The sequence below is a fragment of the Rhinolophus sinicus genome, chromosome 17 (genome assembly GCF_057876585.1).
Source record: "Rhinolophus sinicus isolate RSI-liver-muscle chromosome 17, RSI-T2T, whole genome shotgun sequence".
NCBI lineage: Eukaryota > Metazoa > Chordata > Mammalia > Chiroptera > Rhinolophidae > Rhinolophus > Rhinolophus sinicus.
In genome coordinates, this window is record NC_142517.1 from 51,348,120 (window position 1) to 51,364,775 (window position 16,656).

The following is a 16,656-nucleotide window of genomic DNA, read 5'->3' on the forward strand; positions in this document are numbered from 1 at the left end:
CTCGGGGACTTTTGCCTCCTCTGGTTCATAAAAAGCCCTCAAAGCCACAATATTTTTCAATTTTCCGGCATATCCCGAAGTTCTCACAAGCTGTGTGTCTTGGATTTGGAGGTTCTAGTCCGAGGCTCGAGGGGCCAGGCGGTGGCCCTCCCTCCCCAGGCTCTGGACGATGGTACGGCCTGCTCCGCCACCATCACGTGGGCTCCCCTTCTGTGACGTCGGCGTCTTAGCTGTAGCAAAGCTCGGCCTCTGGAATTCTGAGAACTAATTTGCTATTCGGTGACATAAGAGGGGGAGTGAGCTTTGCTTTCCCGGGGTCTGGGGCTAAATCCTCCTCTCCTTTCCATAAACTGGTCTCCTCGAGCTAAATTACACAAAAGGGAGCGAGAGGTTCGAGCCGTTGGAAAAAGTCTGTTATATATATAGTAGGTTTAGAGGCGAGTAAGAGAAAAAAACAATAAACACCACAGCTCTTTCCAGCTAGAATATTAAGCACCACGAGAAAAATACTTGCCAAGCAGTTTTCGGTGGGTTCATTTGCTTTATTTTTATTTGGGACAGTTTTGTTTTGTTTTTTTTCCTGTTGATGTGGTGGCTTGGGATTTTTGGTTGTTGTATTTTGATGATTTTTGGATTTTTTGCTTCTGATTTTTGCGTTTTGCAAGTTTGTGGTGTTACGTAAATCTTAGGATCCCGCATCCTTGGATTTTGGTGTGTGTATGTGTGTGTGTGTGTGTGTGTGAGTGTGTATGTTTCCCTATCTAATCTCTCAAGCGTTTTAAAGAAGATGTGCTATTTTTAATACTGATGCTATTGAAAGAAGCAAATTTTGGTCGTATGTAGCAATCCCAACCCCCACTATTTTTTTTGGGGGGGGTGCAATTTTCTTTTTCCCCTTGGACTTTTACTGAGAGGAGGCTCTCCTGCACTTGAGAGACGTGTTCAAAGGATTTGTTTTGGTTTGTTTTGTTTCTTTCCAGGACAGCAAGTGGTGGGGTTTACTCTTTCCGTTATTGTAGACTTAGGAAATTTCTTGCTGCAAGAAACGTGTGTGTATTTGGATATGTCTACGCGTGTGTTCTACAAAATTTTGTGATCTAAAATACTTGTTTGTGTTTTGCTTTTCCCTAAAGTCTTGACCCCCCACCCCACCCCGGCTTGTTTCAAGGTCGTCGTAAAAAAAATCTTTTCTGTCTGTGTTTTAAGCCATCAGCCGGAGGGAATTCTAAAGGCCTGCCGTGCCAGTGTCACAGATACTGCGTGTATTCAGAACAGACTGTGCTACAACCACAACGCGCTGCACGCAGCACAGTCCTCTTAGCTTTTGAGCTGAGTTGGGAGGAGGAGGAGAAAGGGGAAATCTTTCTTTCTTCCTTTCTTTTTAAAGGCAAATGCAGTGCAGAATCATTTCACTGTGGACTTTGGTTTGTTTATTCAGAACTGCCAGTTTCCCTATTTAAATGTTGGTTGGGGTTTTTTCCCCTCCTACTCATCCCTGAATGAGGGAGACTCTTGTTTCTTTTATGTCTCTCTCTTAAAAGAAGGGTGTGAGGGGAAAATAATATTTCAGATTCCTCAAGAATTAACCCAAAATGTTTGGACCAGAAGCAGCTTTCAAAGGTCAGGCTGTTCTGAGCCTTGGCTATGAGAGTCCTTCAGGCGACTCATTAAATTACAGATGAGTTCTTAAAGGTTCCACAAAATTTCTGCACATGTTAATTTCCATTAAAGCTATCTCCCAAAATAATCTCCTTCTCCAAACCCCGAATTTGGGTTTATAATGGAGAAATGAGCAGAGTTATGAAAGATAGCTGACTGTTTCCTGGAATATTTGGGATCTCTTTCCCAAAAGAACTCCATTAAGAAGTTCATATTTATTACTGAAAATGCTGTGGTTGATAAAGTTCCCCCCCCTTTAAAGGCTGTATTGGGGGGGTAGGGTTAGAACCAGGGATTTATTATTTTCCACAAGGACCGGAGCTTAGGAAATATGCATAAATATCTGTCCCTGTGAAATCTGAATATTTTAATACTTATTTACAAATGGAATACTGCAGCCTCTGCCAAAAAGCCTGTTTTGGAGGATTTTTGAAAAATATACATAGGCCTAATCCTGTCACTGTTGTTGAAATGAACATTTTACCTCCAAAGATGTTCGATATTGTCAAGTGCAGATTCATTCTGCCAGGGGCTATTTGCTTTTTTATTGTCTCCTTCTCCCTTATTTTCAGAGTTTTCAATGAATCAAAATGACTCCCTGGTTTTGTTGAAGTGATTTTTGTGTGTGTGTGTGTTTATATGTGTGATTTTTTTTCTATCTTTTATGAAAAATAAGAACTTTAGGGTTCCTCAGATGTATCTATATGGTTTGGAATGTGGATTGTACGGCTCTGCCCTATTATTGATCCTACAATGACATTTTATAAGTCTTGGTCACTTGTCAAAGTTGCCATCCTGCTTCGCTGGACCCTCCTCCCATCCTACCTTAAACACACACAGCTCGTCCCTCCTGCGTTCCCTTTGCCACTCCAATTTTAGCCCCATGGGGGCGCTGCAGAGCAAAGGGAAATCTGCTCCCTCTGGCAGTAGACCCAACCAGAGTGGGGGCTGGGAAGGAATTCACCCTTCTTGTTCCTCAGCCCTCCTTAATTCTCTGCAGGGAGTCCTTGGAGGGAGAATCCACCAGGCCTGGTTTACAGATCATTAACCCCCACCAACAAGGACCTCCGACCTCAATGCATTATTTCTGGGACCAAGTGCCCGAGTCCCACATTTGTACTATCCCCCCCGCCCCCCGCCCGAATCAAAGTATTTACGTTGAAAGAAATTGATCAAGACAAGAGAGCATAAAAGAAAAAAAGAAAAACATTGAAAATAGTCTAAAGATAGGGATTTGCTTTTAGGTAGGTAAGGAAAATTGTGCACCCACCTCTCCATCTCTTTTTAATTCCTAGGAAAGTGACTTTATCAAATTTTATGCAATTGAATTTCTTCTAGAAATGTCCTTCCTTCTCTCATTTTTGATCTCTCCCCATTAGTAGCCAATTGGCATCACTATGTGAGCTTCCCTCACTCCAGCCATGCTGTTATAGGATTAAAGAAAGGATTGACTTGACTATATTCAAATTCTTTTAAATCATCCTGAAGAAGCTCTAAAGAGAGATTCCGTGTTTGCAGTCTTATGTGTGATTTTTGTCGGCTTGGAGGGACTGTATCAGCCAGTCCCATGATTTAATGGTTACTGGCTAATAATACGCAGAATAGAGGACAGGCCAGTCCCTTTGCTGGGTTGACTGGACCATAGTAATAGGTTCCTAATTGCTGCTGCTGAGTAAATTTAAGCTTTGTTTCGAAATAAAATAGCCTGTTCCTAGTATTACATCTATTTAAGGAAAGAAACAGATTTTGCATCCAGTTCCACTCACGAAAACTTCCCCACAATTCAGTCATAGCTGAAAAGAAACCTATCCTTGAAATAAACGCTGTCTGGTCCTCCTTCTAAGGGGGCTCCAAACAGGAAATTGGTTTCACCTGTCAGGAACTTCTGCTACCTTAGCAGACCTTTAAACTATCACATCACAGAAGTATTGATTTTAGAACTGGAAGGAACCTTGCTGATCAATCATTTAACTACTCTAGGTTTCCTTCTTTCAAGAAGACAGGCTGGCCCTCGGTAGAGACACGCATGATCCCAGGAACACAATTGAAAATGTATTTTCGTGGTTCGATGGTCCGGTAGCATTGTAGAGAATCAGTATGACATAACTACCTGGGTTTGGAGGGGGTATCCTGTTTTCTGGCAGAACTGAGGAAAGCCAGGCCCCTTTGGGCTCTGTGCAAACTGTACATTGGATCTCAGAACAAACTCCAAATCAGGATGAGTATTGAGTTTTGATGGTCATTTGGGTTTGGTTATGCTTGTCACCTCTGCTGCCTTAATCGGCACTATTTTTGATGAGTATAGGAGATGTTATCTACATGATATGTAAAATTTTAACTATTGGTTTTATTTCAAATCCTTCTTTTAGAGTTATTGTAAACAAGCTCATTATATTATCCTTGGACAAAGAAAGGAGTTTCCTTAGTATATTTTAGAGAAATTGAGCAGAAAGTTTTGAGACATTAAAAAAGATGATTTCCAGCCAGTACCTTCTGAAAAACTGTCAGCGTTTAATTTTGATCCCTGTGCTGCCAGCTTTCAGCCTGTATTATTCTAAGACTTTTTTTCTTTAGAAACCTTTTCAGCCTTGCTCAAGAGTGTTCCCCCAAAACACTGATTTCCACACCTTTCTCACATATTTAAAATGAAAATGTCAGGAGCTTAAAATAGAGATATAATGGGGGAGCATGTAATCATTTGTTTATTGCATTCGATCACTGTTTTGAATAGCAGGGTTTTTACTTCTTATGAAACCTTAGCATGAGGGAAAGCAGCAGCTGGACTCTAAAGGGGATGAGGGGAGGAAAGCACTTGAATGTTTGTAAACTCAGGGTGGCAGGCCCACCCTCCTGCCTGGCTGCTCTACTTAGCTGTCTTTACTATCTAAGGCTAGAAGTGGAAAAACTTGATTTGCGTGTTGTGCCTGCATTTTTTTTTTTTTTCTTTCTTCTCCACACCGCCCTCTGTACACCTGACCATGCAGAAGCCTATCTGAAGCAGGCTGGATGGCAGGGAGTGCTGGAGAGCGGAAGAATGTGCAGGGGAAGGGAGGGCTTGGTACTTTTCCATTCACATCTCCACAGTGGCTTTTCTTGTTTATTTCAAACTCCACCCGCAGAAACCTTTCAGCTGCCTGAAATTCGAGTCATGAAACTGTTCCCTGAGGTCAGACTACAGATGCTTGGTGCATGTTTTCTACATGTCGGTGTCTATGTAACACATGTACATATACAGACACACAGAAATGTGTATCTCCACTGAGGCACAGTGTGAGGTAGGAAAAAACAACAACAACAACAAAAAACTGGACAGGTTGCCAAAAAACCTTGGTTTCTAATTACAGTTCTGCCTGGAAGTCCTTATGGGACCTGGAGCAAAACCACTTGTCAGGACTCAGTTTCTTCAACTGTGTGAAGGAATAACCCAGATGATTTGCATCATGTCTGTTTGTTCAAAATCCTATACCTTTTTTTATCTAAATACGTATTTATATAACTTTAAGTTGGGGAGGGGGAGAAGCAAAGGAGCTGTGTGTTTTTGTGTACCCGGGGTGGGGGAAGGGGTTAAATTTTAAACTTCTAAGTAAAGAAGGTAGTTTCAGAATCCTCACCTCTATCAATTTTTAACCAATTGTAGACCAAAGTCTGGGATTATGCTAAGTGGGTTCAAAAGCCAATTGAAGATTTTAAATGTTAAGAGTTGGAGGAGGCAGTTTCTAAGACCTTGTACCTTTGATCTCCAGCATTCAGAATCAGATATGACAGTTCCCAAGTGTCTTTTCTGTACTGGAATTCTTTTTCTTTCCTTTGTTTGTTTTTGGAAACTGTCCCAGTCAATGATAGAAAGGAGATGACACTTGTAAACTGGGCAGTCTTTAAGCCATTGGGCCCCATGCGGATGTGAAAAATATGTCATAACATTCAAAGAGAGAGGGGGGGGAGGGAGGGAGGGAGAGAGGGAGGGAGGGAGACAGAGAGAGAGAGAGAGAGAGAGAGAGAGAGAGAGAAAGGAAAAAAAAACCTAGAGAGAAATTCCTGGTAAGAAACTTAGAGGTAACCCAGCATCACTGAATTAAAAGCAATTATTTGAAGTCAGAGGAAATAACATGAGTTTGCCCTTGGGGGGGAAAAACAAGAAAAAAAAAAAAACGAAATCTTGATTTACCAGAACAAACTTAAAGGCAGTGAAAAGATACTTTCCATCAATATACTCTATAATTTTTTGATTTCTAGTCTTTAAAAAGAAAGGCCTAAAATTTCTCAGGCCTGATTGTCTAAACAAAATAAAGCCTCTAACAGAACTCAGCATCCTCAGGAAATAATAATGTAGCTCCTATGTACTAGCAGTGACCTCCCCCACACTACCATCCCTCTGCTGGCTTAGACCTTCTGGAATATTGATGCCCATGGACAAGGAGAGGTGGAGCCAATTACACTCTCTCAATGGAAAACTATTGAGAATTATAATATGCTGGAACTGGGAGGGTCCCTAACAATTATCCAATCCAATGCTACTGATTGTATAGATTTGGAAATTGAGGCCCAGACAGCATGCATTTGCCACCCAAACTGAATCACTGACAGAACCGGATCCAGAACTTTGATGCTGTGGTTCTAAAACCAGGCTATGTTTTCCCATGGCTTGTCATGGAAAGAGGGTATGGGGAGGGCAGCCCGCAAAAGAGCCATTTGCTGTGTCCTTTTATTCAGAGAAGGACTCATATTTGGACTTTTGATGTGATCTCCACTGAGGTTCTCCATTGATCTTTGCGGTGCACTGACAGGATGAAAAGTAGAAGACGGTCAGACACAGTTCTGTGTGTAGGTCCTAGTGCAGGACCCAGTATAGGAACACCCACAGGCTCCTAAGGAACTGTGATTTAATACTGTTAATAAATCTAAAATTATGTCATGAATGGTACAATTGTATTGTGATTGTGTGTGTGTTGCTGTTAACACTTTACATTTAAAACACTGTTTGGCCCAGAAGCAATGATGCTGCAGTAGCAGTGAGCACACCTACCTAATGCAGAGCATGATTTCCGATACCATTCTCCGGTAAAGGGAAGCAAGGTTTCTTGGAGAAATGGCAAATTCTAGATCTAGGACTGGGGCAGGAAATACACAAAATTGGAATGGAGTATCTTGGAGCACCCTAAAGTAAAGCATTGCTAGAAAACAAACAAACAAAAACCATATCGACGAGGGACATTTCAAAGAGACCCAGGAGCCACCTAAAGAGCTCCTGATGGCCACGCTGGAACATTTTGAGCAGCAAAATAAATAGAGTAATATTGGATTATAACACAAGGTATAAAATAAACACCCATGAATCCACACTGATATAAATTATTGAATATATTAATAAATGGGAGAAAAGAGACAAATCTCTCTTGCAGAAGAATTCAAAATAGTTAATGAAGATACACTACTCTAAAGGAAAGGCAGTATAACTCCCCACTCCTTACGCGTGAGCTGTGTGTAGTGACTTCCTTCCAAAGAGTACAGTGTGGGAAAGGAGTAAGGGAGTAATTTTACACAGAGAAACCTGGCACACACTACAACAACCAGGTCATCAAGATCAACGTCAACAATGACAAACCATGTTGATTGTACGTACCTTTCATTTGAGATGATGAAAATGGCTCTTCCCATACCCCAGTCTATTTATGAGATAATAAAGGGGCATCCTGCAGAATACTTGACCAACACTCCTCAACACCATCAAAGTCATCAAAAATAAGGAAAGTCTGAGAAATTGCCAGACCCCAGAGGAGCCTAAGGAGATATGAGCTTAATGTAATGTAGTAACCCAGATGGAATCATAGAACAGAAAAAGATGTAAGGTAAACCTAAGGAAATCTGAGTAAATGATGGACTTCAGTTAATAATATTGTGTCAATATTGTTTTGTTCATTGTTACAAAGGTACCACAGTAATGTAAAATGCTAATAATAGGGAAATTGAGTACACATTGTTCTCCGTATTAGCTTCTCAATTTTTCCATATATATTTTGGGGGTGGGATTGTAGTGGGGACATATCTTTATTTTGCTTTTTCATTAGCAGAAGTGTCCAAAAAGTGAGCCAGGCCTCTCTTGAAATCTGAGGTCTTAATTCTGACCCAACTATGCACCTAAAATGGAGTCAGGGAAATGAGGGAACCTGCGTGTATTCTTTTAGTTTACTAAAGTGAAAGCAATTTAGCTAATTTCTTTGTCTTTATTATCTGAATATGACCCCATAATCTAAACTGGAAACGTCAAAAGAGGGAAATGGTTTACAATGACCCTACAAATTGGTGGTAGAGCTGATTCCCATGAACTAGTCCACCCTGAATAATTTATTTTGCTGAGTATTCACCTGGGTAAACTGAGGACTGCTATTTCATTGATATATATTTCATTGGTATATTATTTTAGAAGTGCCTTATTAACTGCTAACCAATTGTCAGTTGTCAGTGGTGTCTAGTTCCAATGTTGCACTTGAGTTTTAAGTCTCTTTCTTCTTTCCCTTCACCTTTTCCCACTTCTATCAGCTTCTCTGCCAAATGCTGTTAAAACCTTTGAACAACACATATTTACTATGGAGGCTGACATTTAAATAATTCTAGGTGAAATGCAATGAGACTGAAATATATCATACTCCATTTAGGTTAGCATGACTCAACAATCTACTTTGTCACATGTTTCAAGAATCATAAATGTAGTCATGTCCTTTGACCTAGTAATTCTACTTCTAGGAATCTATCTTTAAGGTACAGTTCAACATATGGGGAAAAAGAATCTTTGAATGAATCCAAGCATTTATATCTAACAACAGCAATTTTGAACAACCCACATGTCCCATCATGATTGGGTTGGTGGAAAGGGTGTTCAATGGAGAATGGTTAAGTAGATCATAATACAACTGAATTTTAAGAGTTAGAACTGAAAAATACTATAGTAACAGGTAAAGTGAAAAGAAGTAGGATATATATACAGAGAGAGAGAGAGAGAGAGAGAGAGAGAGAGAGAGAGTATATACATTTTAAGAAAGGAAAAAACTGTATTAAAATTGTAATACTCAATATATACTGATAACAAAAGATGGATATAAGTCACATTTGACAATTACAGAGGTGCTCAAAGTGGTTACCATCAGCGTCCAGACACTTCTGATTACAGCGAACTACTGCTTGAGCAACGCTGACCAAAGTGCTCACTTGTGCCGTTTCAATTTCTTCACACAGTCCTATGCGTCTCAAACTTACCATGAATATGTGCAATTGTTAGGCACGTTGGAAGTTCTGTTACATACTCACACCTCCACTGTTGTTGTACTTCCACAATGTTCTCTAATTTCAAATACCACTTCAAAATGCTCTTGGCGCTCCTTGGACACTCCTGCTTCCACCATTTTCTTTGATTGTCCTACCTGTTACAAATGAATGCTAGCATTCATTTGATTAATGCCATCTTTTGAGCAAACGTCATACTACACATTGCTACCATAATTCAATTCAGCTTCGAAAAGTAATAGATAGATCATATCTCTTAAAATGTGTATACATTTTCTTGGCACCCCCAGCATAAATACATATAATATATGTATACAGTATTCATAACTGTTTAACAATACTCTTCATAGAAAATAGACTGGATATATAGAATAGTACACAATTAACAAAAATATGTATAATGGCTATCTTAGGGTAGCAGGATTATGAATGATTTTTTTTAATCTTCCAAAATGTGTAGTTTATATATTAGTTTGCTAGCTATCATCTATCTAGCTCACAAGCACACCCCCAAGACACTGAAAAGCCCTATGTGAAGTCTTTTAAGCACAAACAATTAGTCCTCTAATTTCTAGTTTTGAATGTTTGACCTAATGTTGAAGCTGCCACATCTTTAGGGCTTATAGCAAAAGTGAGAACTGCCTACTCACTTTTAGAGTAGACCTTTCACTCTGGGAGACACTTTTCTCCACACCGACAAAACACCACCCTTTCTGAGCACATTGACCATAAGGAAATTAAACAGATCCTGTGCATCTTTGATCTATCTTCACCCCGTTGATCTTTAGCGTGCTTATCGTGTTTGTTGGTGTTTCACAGCATTTGCAAATGTCAAAGGGTTTCCTGGTAACTTTGCTGTCTCTGTGAGGCCACCCAGGAGCTATCCTGCTAGATGGACCTTCTTTGGGGTGCTTTTGGGATTACAGGAGATTTGTTTTTTTATTCTTGTAACATGTTTGAATAGTGAATGCTAAGGAAAACAGGTTAAAAATAAACTATATCATTTTTTTTTTCCTTCAGAGAATCACAGACTGCTAGGAGCTTTGGGAGGACTCATTATTTGAATTACTGATTCTCAAAAAAGGGCATGAGGGTAGACATCAAAATCTAGACGGTGAGGGTGAGGACCATGGTTCTGATAAGTTCTCTTCCCTTAAGCCACTGATGCAATTCTTTCTGCTCAGTTCACTCTATTCACTCATTATTTCATTCAAACAACACACAGTTCATTGGCAATCTTTTTTGGGGTAGACACTGTGCTAAATGCTGGGGAAACAAATATGAATACAATAAGGACACTGATCCAGGGGGTCACACAGTCAACTAAGGAAACAAAGGCCCAGAAAGGTGCTGAAACTTGCTTTAGGTGATGCAAAAATCCTGAGCTAGGACTAGGCCCCAAATGTCCTAATTCTGAGCCCCCCAAATCTCTATGGCTTCTTCTCACATGCTGTGACCTACATCCTACTCTAACGTCAGTATGAGGCATTGATTTCCTCCCTGAGCAGGTTCAGCCTCTGAGTTTTCATCCAGTATTGATTAGAACAGGATATAACCCAGCCACATCAATGTACCATCCAGTAATACCCAATACCCAATGCAAGAAGATCCATAAGAGCCTGGAGAAGAAACAGAGCCCCGGCTTTCTCTACCATCTCTAAGTTGGTTCAGCCTGCAGGCCAGAACTTTGCCTGGACCCTGATTTTATATCTTCTGTATCTGACACATCCTACCATGATCAAACAGATCACCCAGCATCACATTATTCCAAAGCACACAGCCTCAAGTAACATCCACAGCCTGGACTCCAGAATTCAACACTATCCCTGATAGGAATTGACATTTAACAGATTCTGATGCCTACTCAGCTAAGCCCAAGTCCACCCCAACCCTCTGGGCATACCAGACCTTTGGGTAAGACACTGACAGGTGATATCTCCAGGTGCCAGCCCTGTATCTAGACCAGTTTCCACAGCACCCTAGTCCCCAAGGCCCTAACTGCCTCAGGGTTGGACCTACATGCCAGGAGATATAACCATTTCCTTTCTATGGCCTGGCAAGGATGAGTTCAATAGAATGGCACATGCATGATACCACCACACACACAATATTTCAGCAATCTTACAGTAAGTTGGAAGTTCAGAAACTTTCAATGTCTACACATCAAGTTGCCATTAACAACCTTGGCCTTTGGAAGCCCTGGCACTAAAATACCAGCAAAATGCTCAAAAGAAAATGGGATAGGAAAAGATTAATAACAACAATAATGGCCATAACTTGCGAAGGTACTTGTATATTGAGAAGACTTGATGATGTTGGTCGTGAATTAATAAATCAAGCACTTTAAGCCCTCAGACTGCTTTCCAGTCTTGTCTCCTGCCACAGTTTCCTACACTAGGCTCTTAGCATACTCCAAGAACCCCTGTGCTTGGCTCTACTCTACACCCATGCTTTGTTGCTGCCTTTCTTTGACAGGCTAGAAGCTCCTCAAGACAGGAGAGTTGATTTTTGTTTTCTTAGACTTGTGTCCAGCACAACCATGAGCTGTTGATTAAATTAAAGTAGGTAGAACTGAAAGAGACTTTGATGTAAAATCTGGTGATCTAGGTTCCAGTTTAAATTCCACAACTGACTAACTTCTCAGTTAGGGGTCTCAGTTTCTGGTTCTCCAAATGGTAATTTTTGTTAAGGGAATATATTCACAGGATTCTCATGAGAATCAAGTACAATTGAAGGGAAAGTACTTTGAAAATTGTAATGCACTGCTCAATGTGGTGGTTGAATGTTGAATGAATGGACAACCTAATGAGCAAACTCTCACAGTCCAGTCATCAGGTTGTTCCAGAACAGATTACAGATTCGGAGACTCAGGTTATATCTGGGGAACAATGTATTTGAAATGCCCTGTCTTGACTTTGTAATCATCCTTAAATATGGTTATTTCACTTCCCAAAATATTTTAACCATTTAAGTACTGGAAGACATAAATTACTGCTAAGGATTCATACTGATCCAAAGAAAATGAAAAAGATCATCGGAAAGTCTTTTTGTTCTTGAAATGCAGAATTGGAAATGAACCATTTCCCAGTAGTGGGAACTGAAATCCAGTATTAGATCCTCCTTTTTGGTATCTTCTTCCTCTTTCTCCTCTTTCTACCTTAACCCCTCCCCACCCTTCTCCTGCACCCAAATGAAAAAAAAATAAATCACTTGTTTTGAGCTAACTTCAGTCTTAGAAAAAGGTATAAACAAAGTCCCAATTTATCAGGGCTGTTTTCTAGGATCATAAGGTAGATTTCTATAAATTTTGTAAGCAATTGAGTTAATGGGTAAGTTACTAAAACAAGGAAATGGAATAACTTTCTAGCAAAGGTCTGAATGACAGGGAGCCCTGGGCCAGCTCCATCTTGCTAAGAAAATCCCCGGATCTATCTCTCCTGTCTCCGCCACAAATGCCAAGTGGATCTCCCAAATATTGAGATCCATATGAAAAGGGATTGGGAGCAAGCTGGCTTTCATAGGGAGAAGGAAAGAAAATATGAGCATTGGTGCATGAGAGGAGTAAGGATTTCACTCTAGTAAAGGAACCAGGAAATAATTAAGCAGATGAAGCAACAGACCTTTGTTAAAGATAAAGAAATCTACTCAAGAGCCCATATTCCTACTTCCTGCAGTCTACAACAATAGATACCTAAGTGGAACAAAATACCCAGTGGACTCAGCAGGAATGGGTGCACAACAGTCTCCAAAGGGCTCAGGGACAGCGGGTGGTGATGGCAAGAGAGAACTCCTAGAACTGGGAGCCTGTCTGCTCATACTTGCAGTTTTGCCAGCACCAAGCCCATGATCCACAACTCATTTATTTTGGTATTCCTAGAGGTGGGAAGATTAGAATAGTGTATGTATATGGCATGAAAAAAAACAAAACAAAACAAAACAAAACAAAACAAAACAAAAAAACAACCTCCACCAACGTGGGTGAGCTGGGTGATGTCCAAGCCATGTAGGGGCAGCTATCTCCCCCGTGTGATTCCTGTTTTAACACTTTCCACCCTGCCTTTTCCAACACCTCTCACCCAACCATATCTGTGGAAGCCACATTCCTGCACAAAGCTAAATGTGTCTGGGGTAGCAAAGCAAAAGAATGTTATACCAAGATACTCTCCTTCTCAACTCCAAAACCTGGGAAGATTCAGTAAGACAAGGGAGGAGTGCTATAAGAGTCTAGGGATTAGGAACTGAAAAGTTTGGAGAAACAATATATTCAACTATATTTCCTCATTTTATCACCCATTTGGTTGGATTTTTCAGCATGGAATAATTATATATTGATATTTTCAGTCTTACCAATATATAGCCACAAAAGTTGTGAGTTGAGCACCTACTATGTGCGAAGCTCTGGACTAGATGTTCCATATATATAGAATAATTGTAGACGTGTTCTTAGAGGAGCTTATAGTCTAGTTGAGAAGACAAATATTACACAAGTAAATCCACAGGTGAGTATTTATCATGAATTATGATGACTGAAATATAGGAAATGGGTAAGGTGCTGTAAGATGGGGGAAAGACATAATTTACCTAGTATATTGATTGTCTCTTTTGTAAAGTAAACTTTAAGCTAAGATCTGAAAAAGATGGGTTAGCCCTATCAAGAGTGAGAGGGAAAGTATGCGGGGGAGAGGGAATATAGGTCAAACAACCCTGAAGGAAGTAAAACCATGGCATGTTCAGGGACCTACCTGACGGAGGCCAATGTAGCACAAGCAGAGAGTAATAGAAGATGACTTTGGGGGGAGAATCAGGAGCTAGAACATGCAGGCTTTTGTAGACCATGGCCAGAAATTCAGAGTTTATGCTAAGTGTATTGAGAAGTCATTTAAGGTTTTTAGGCAGGGTGATGACACGATCTGATTTGTATTTTAAAAGCACCCTAGCCATTGTATGGAAGATGAATTAGAAAGGGTCAAGAGTAGATTCCTGAGGAGGCTGTTTTCAGAGTACTGGTGAGAGATGAAGGTAACTTGGAGTAGGGAGGTGGAAGTAGTGATGGTGACGTGTGGGAAGATCTGAGACATACTATGAAGGTAGAATTGATAAGATGGACAGAAAGATTGGATTGAGCAAGGGTGGCTGGTGAAGCTGAGCTGGGTATTAAGAATAAATCCCAAGTTTCTAGTTTGGGCAACTAGTGGATATATTTGCATTTATTGAGTTAGAAAGAAACACTGTGGAAGAGAAACTTGCAGGGGGGCAATTGCTGGCGATCAAGAACTCAGTTTTGTACTCGGTGTGTTTGAGATATCCCAAGTAGATGTAGGCAGTTGGCGAGTCAACACCTGAACTCAAAAGAGATGTCTGATTTGAAGACATAAATTTGAAATTTATCAAACTATAGGTAGTATTTGAAGCTAGGAGAAAGGATTGGTTTTCATGTCAGATCTGATGTTAACAATTAGAATTAAAAAGCCAGTAAAGGTGTAATGGTCCTTAGAAATACTCCAATACAGACTAATTTCTCAATTGATAGCAAAAGTGGGAGCTAAAGAAGTGAAGCCATTGTTAGAAGTGGAGTTTGCGGGAGACTCGCTTCCCTTCTGGACCAGCACTTTTTTTGTTTTACATTGTTTTGTCAACATTTAACGTTAAAATAGTTGAGACTGAGAAATCTTCCATATGGAATATAATTCTATAGATGTAGCTCATGGTGTCACCTCCCTTCTTTCATATTCTCACCTGCTGTGTGTAAACCACCACACCCTCGTGACAAACCTGCTCCCCTCTTCCTTTAATCAACATGGAACCTTCTCGCCTGGTTCCCTATTTAATGAATAAGAAGGTGCAGTCACACCTCAAATAAACTTACCTGGGATATTTGACATCGAGGCGGTCCAAGTCTTAGAGTGTGACTGAGCTACTGCAGGGACACTCCCAGGCAGCTCCATCCTACTCAGCTCAGCATCCCTGGCCCTCAGGAGTTATTCAGTAACTGGACTATTTCTCCTCTTGAATGTGATTGCCTCATGTTCTTCTCCTTGATATCTTCATCCAGCCCTGACACCTATGCTAAGTAAATTAGCCATCTAATACATGTTTTGAATGAGAGGGACCCAATAAACTGAAAACTTTCACTGGATTTTATGTACCTTTAGTTATCTAGTTATCTGTCTATCTTTCCCAAGTAAATACATTTACTGAGCACATACTATATATTTGGTATGTCACTAAAGGTTGCAATTGTGTTCAGTCTTTAAAATAACAGTTGTCAAATAGAGGTTGTTATTAGCTATTATTGTCCAGTGTATATGTTTGCATACATTCCATCCAATTCAACAAGTATTTGAAGTGCATCAACCATGTATACAGAGGTAAAAGAGGAAGCCTCTGTCACTCAGGCCTCTAAGGCCACTGCAGGAGAGATCAACAAATATACAAGCAATGGCCAGGGCTATCACTGAGCTACAACTGATATACTTTAGTTGCATAAGAGAACATGATTGCTTCAAACTAAGAGATCTGCGAAAGTTTCTTGGAGGGGTGGAGTTTGAACATAATAATAAAATAATGTAAAATAATGGATATATCCTTGAAATAGACATCAACATTAAAAGCATAGCTTTGAGATAATACGAGCTAACATATAGACCATACTTAGTATGTACTGTTCTAAATACTTTATGATGTGAACTTATTTAATCCTTACAACCACCTTATAAAATGGATGGTATTGCCATCCTCACTTTACAGACAGGAAGCTGAAGCACAAAAAAGTTAAGTAACGTATCTAAGGTCAAACAACTAACAAACAAGCAGAGTTGGGATTTGAACCCTAGCGATTTAAGTCTTTGCTGTTAGCCATTTGTGCTCTACTGCACTATGAATGAAGGGTAGCACTTCAACAGGTAGGTTTCGGAGAGGGGCATGGGGAAGCAAGGTATTTAAGACAGAGACGAGAGCTAAAACAATGGCACAGAGATTAGATATACATCTAATAATGCTTTATTTTGTCTAGAAAGCTGTCTCGTTTGCAAAGAACTTTCCCAACCATTTGTTAATGTGCTTCTCACAGTGGCCCTGTGGAGTATTCCATGATTGTTATTCCAACGAGAAAGACTAGGAAATTGGGACCCAGAATGGGAAGGCACCAGCTGGGCTAGTTAGCTGTATGTGCAGTTCAAAACCTGGTTGTTTAACTTCTTTACTCTGAGGAAGGCCCTGTGCTAGCCTTTTTATATATGTGTTCTAATTTCACTCCCGCAATACCCTGAGAGGTAGGTGGTGTTGCATTTCAAAAGAGGAAACAATTCAATTCTGCCACTGCGTGACTTTTTTTTTTTTTTTTTGAGAACACTCAAAAACCTTATGAGGCATGTTGGTTTTCAGTTTCATGCTCTTTGGTCCCACTCTTTGGACCCACTCTTTGGTCCCTGGGAACCCCTGAGGATGGAGCATTACCTGTTCATTACCGCACGCAGCTTCTCTGAGAATGGAAAATCCCAATTAATTTCTTTGCCAAAATCCTCCAGTGATTACTACACTTGGCCAACATTTCCTGTGTGGTGGAAGTCAACATTTAAATATGAAACCTAGCTTCAGTTTTTAAAAGTTAATTGTGTTTATTAGGACTTCATTGGCTTTGTGAATCTATGAGGGAAAAGCTGGGACACTTAAGACTGGCCAGCAATTCGACGCAATTGCTGAAATATTTGATGCAATCTG

At 40.2% G+C, this 16,656-nt stretch overlaps 1 long non-coding RNA gene across 1 annotated transcript in view; it reads left to right on the forward strand.

The window, feature by feature from the left end:
* Positions 1–29: 29 nt before the first annotated feature.
* The window catches only part of LOC141570993 (uncharacterized), a 44,010-nt gene continuing 27,383 nt past the window's right edge, over positions 30–16,656 (forward strand). Inside the window, exon 1 of the long non-coding RNA XR_012495413.2 lies at positions 30–527. This is a non-coding gene — a long non-coding RNA (uncharacterized LOC141570993). The remainder of the gene's footprint in view (positions 528–16,656) is intronic.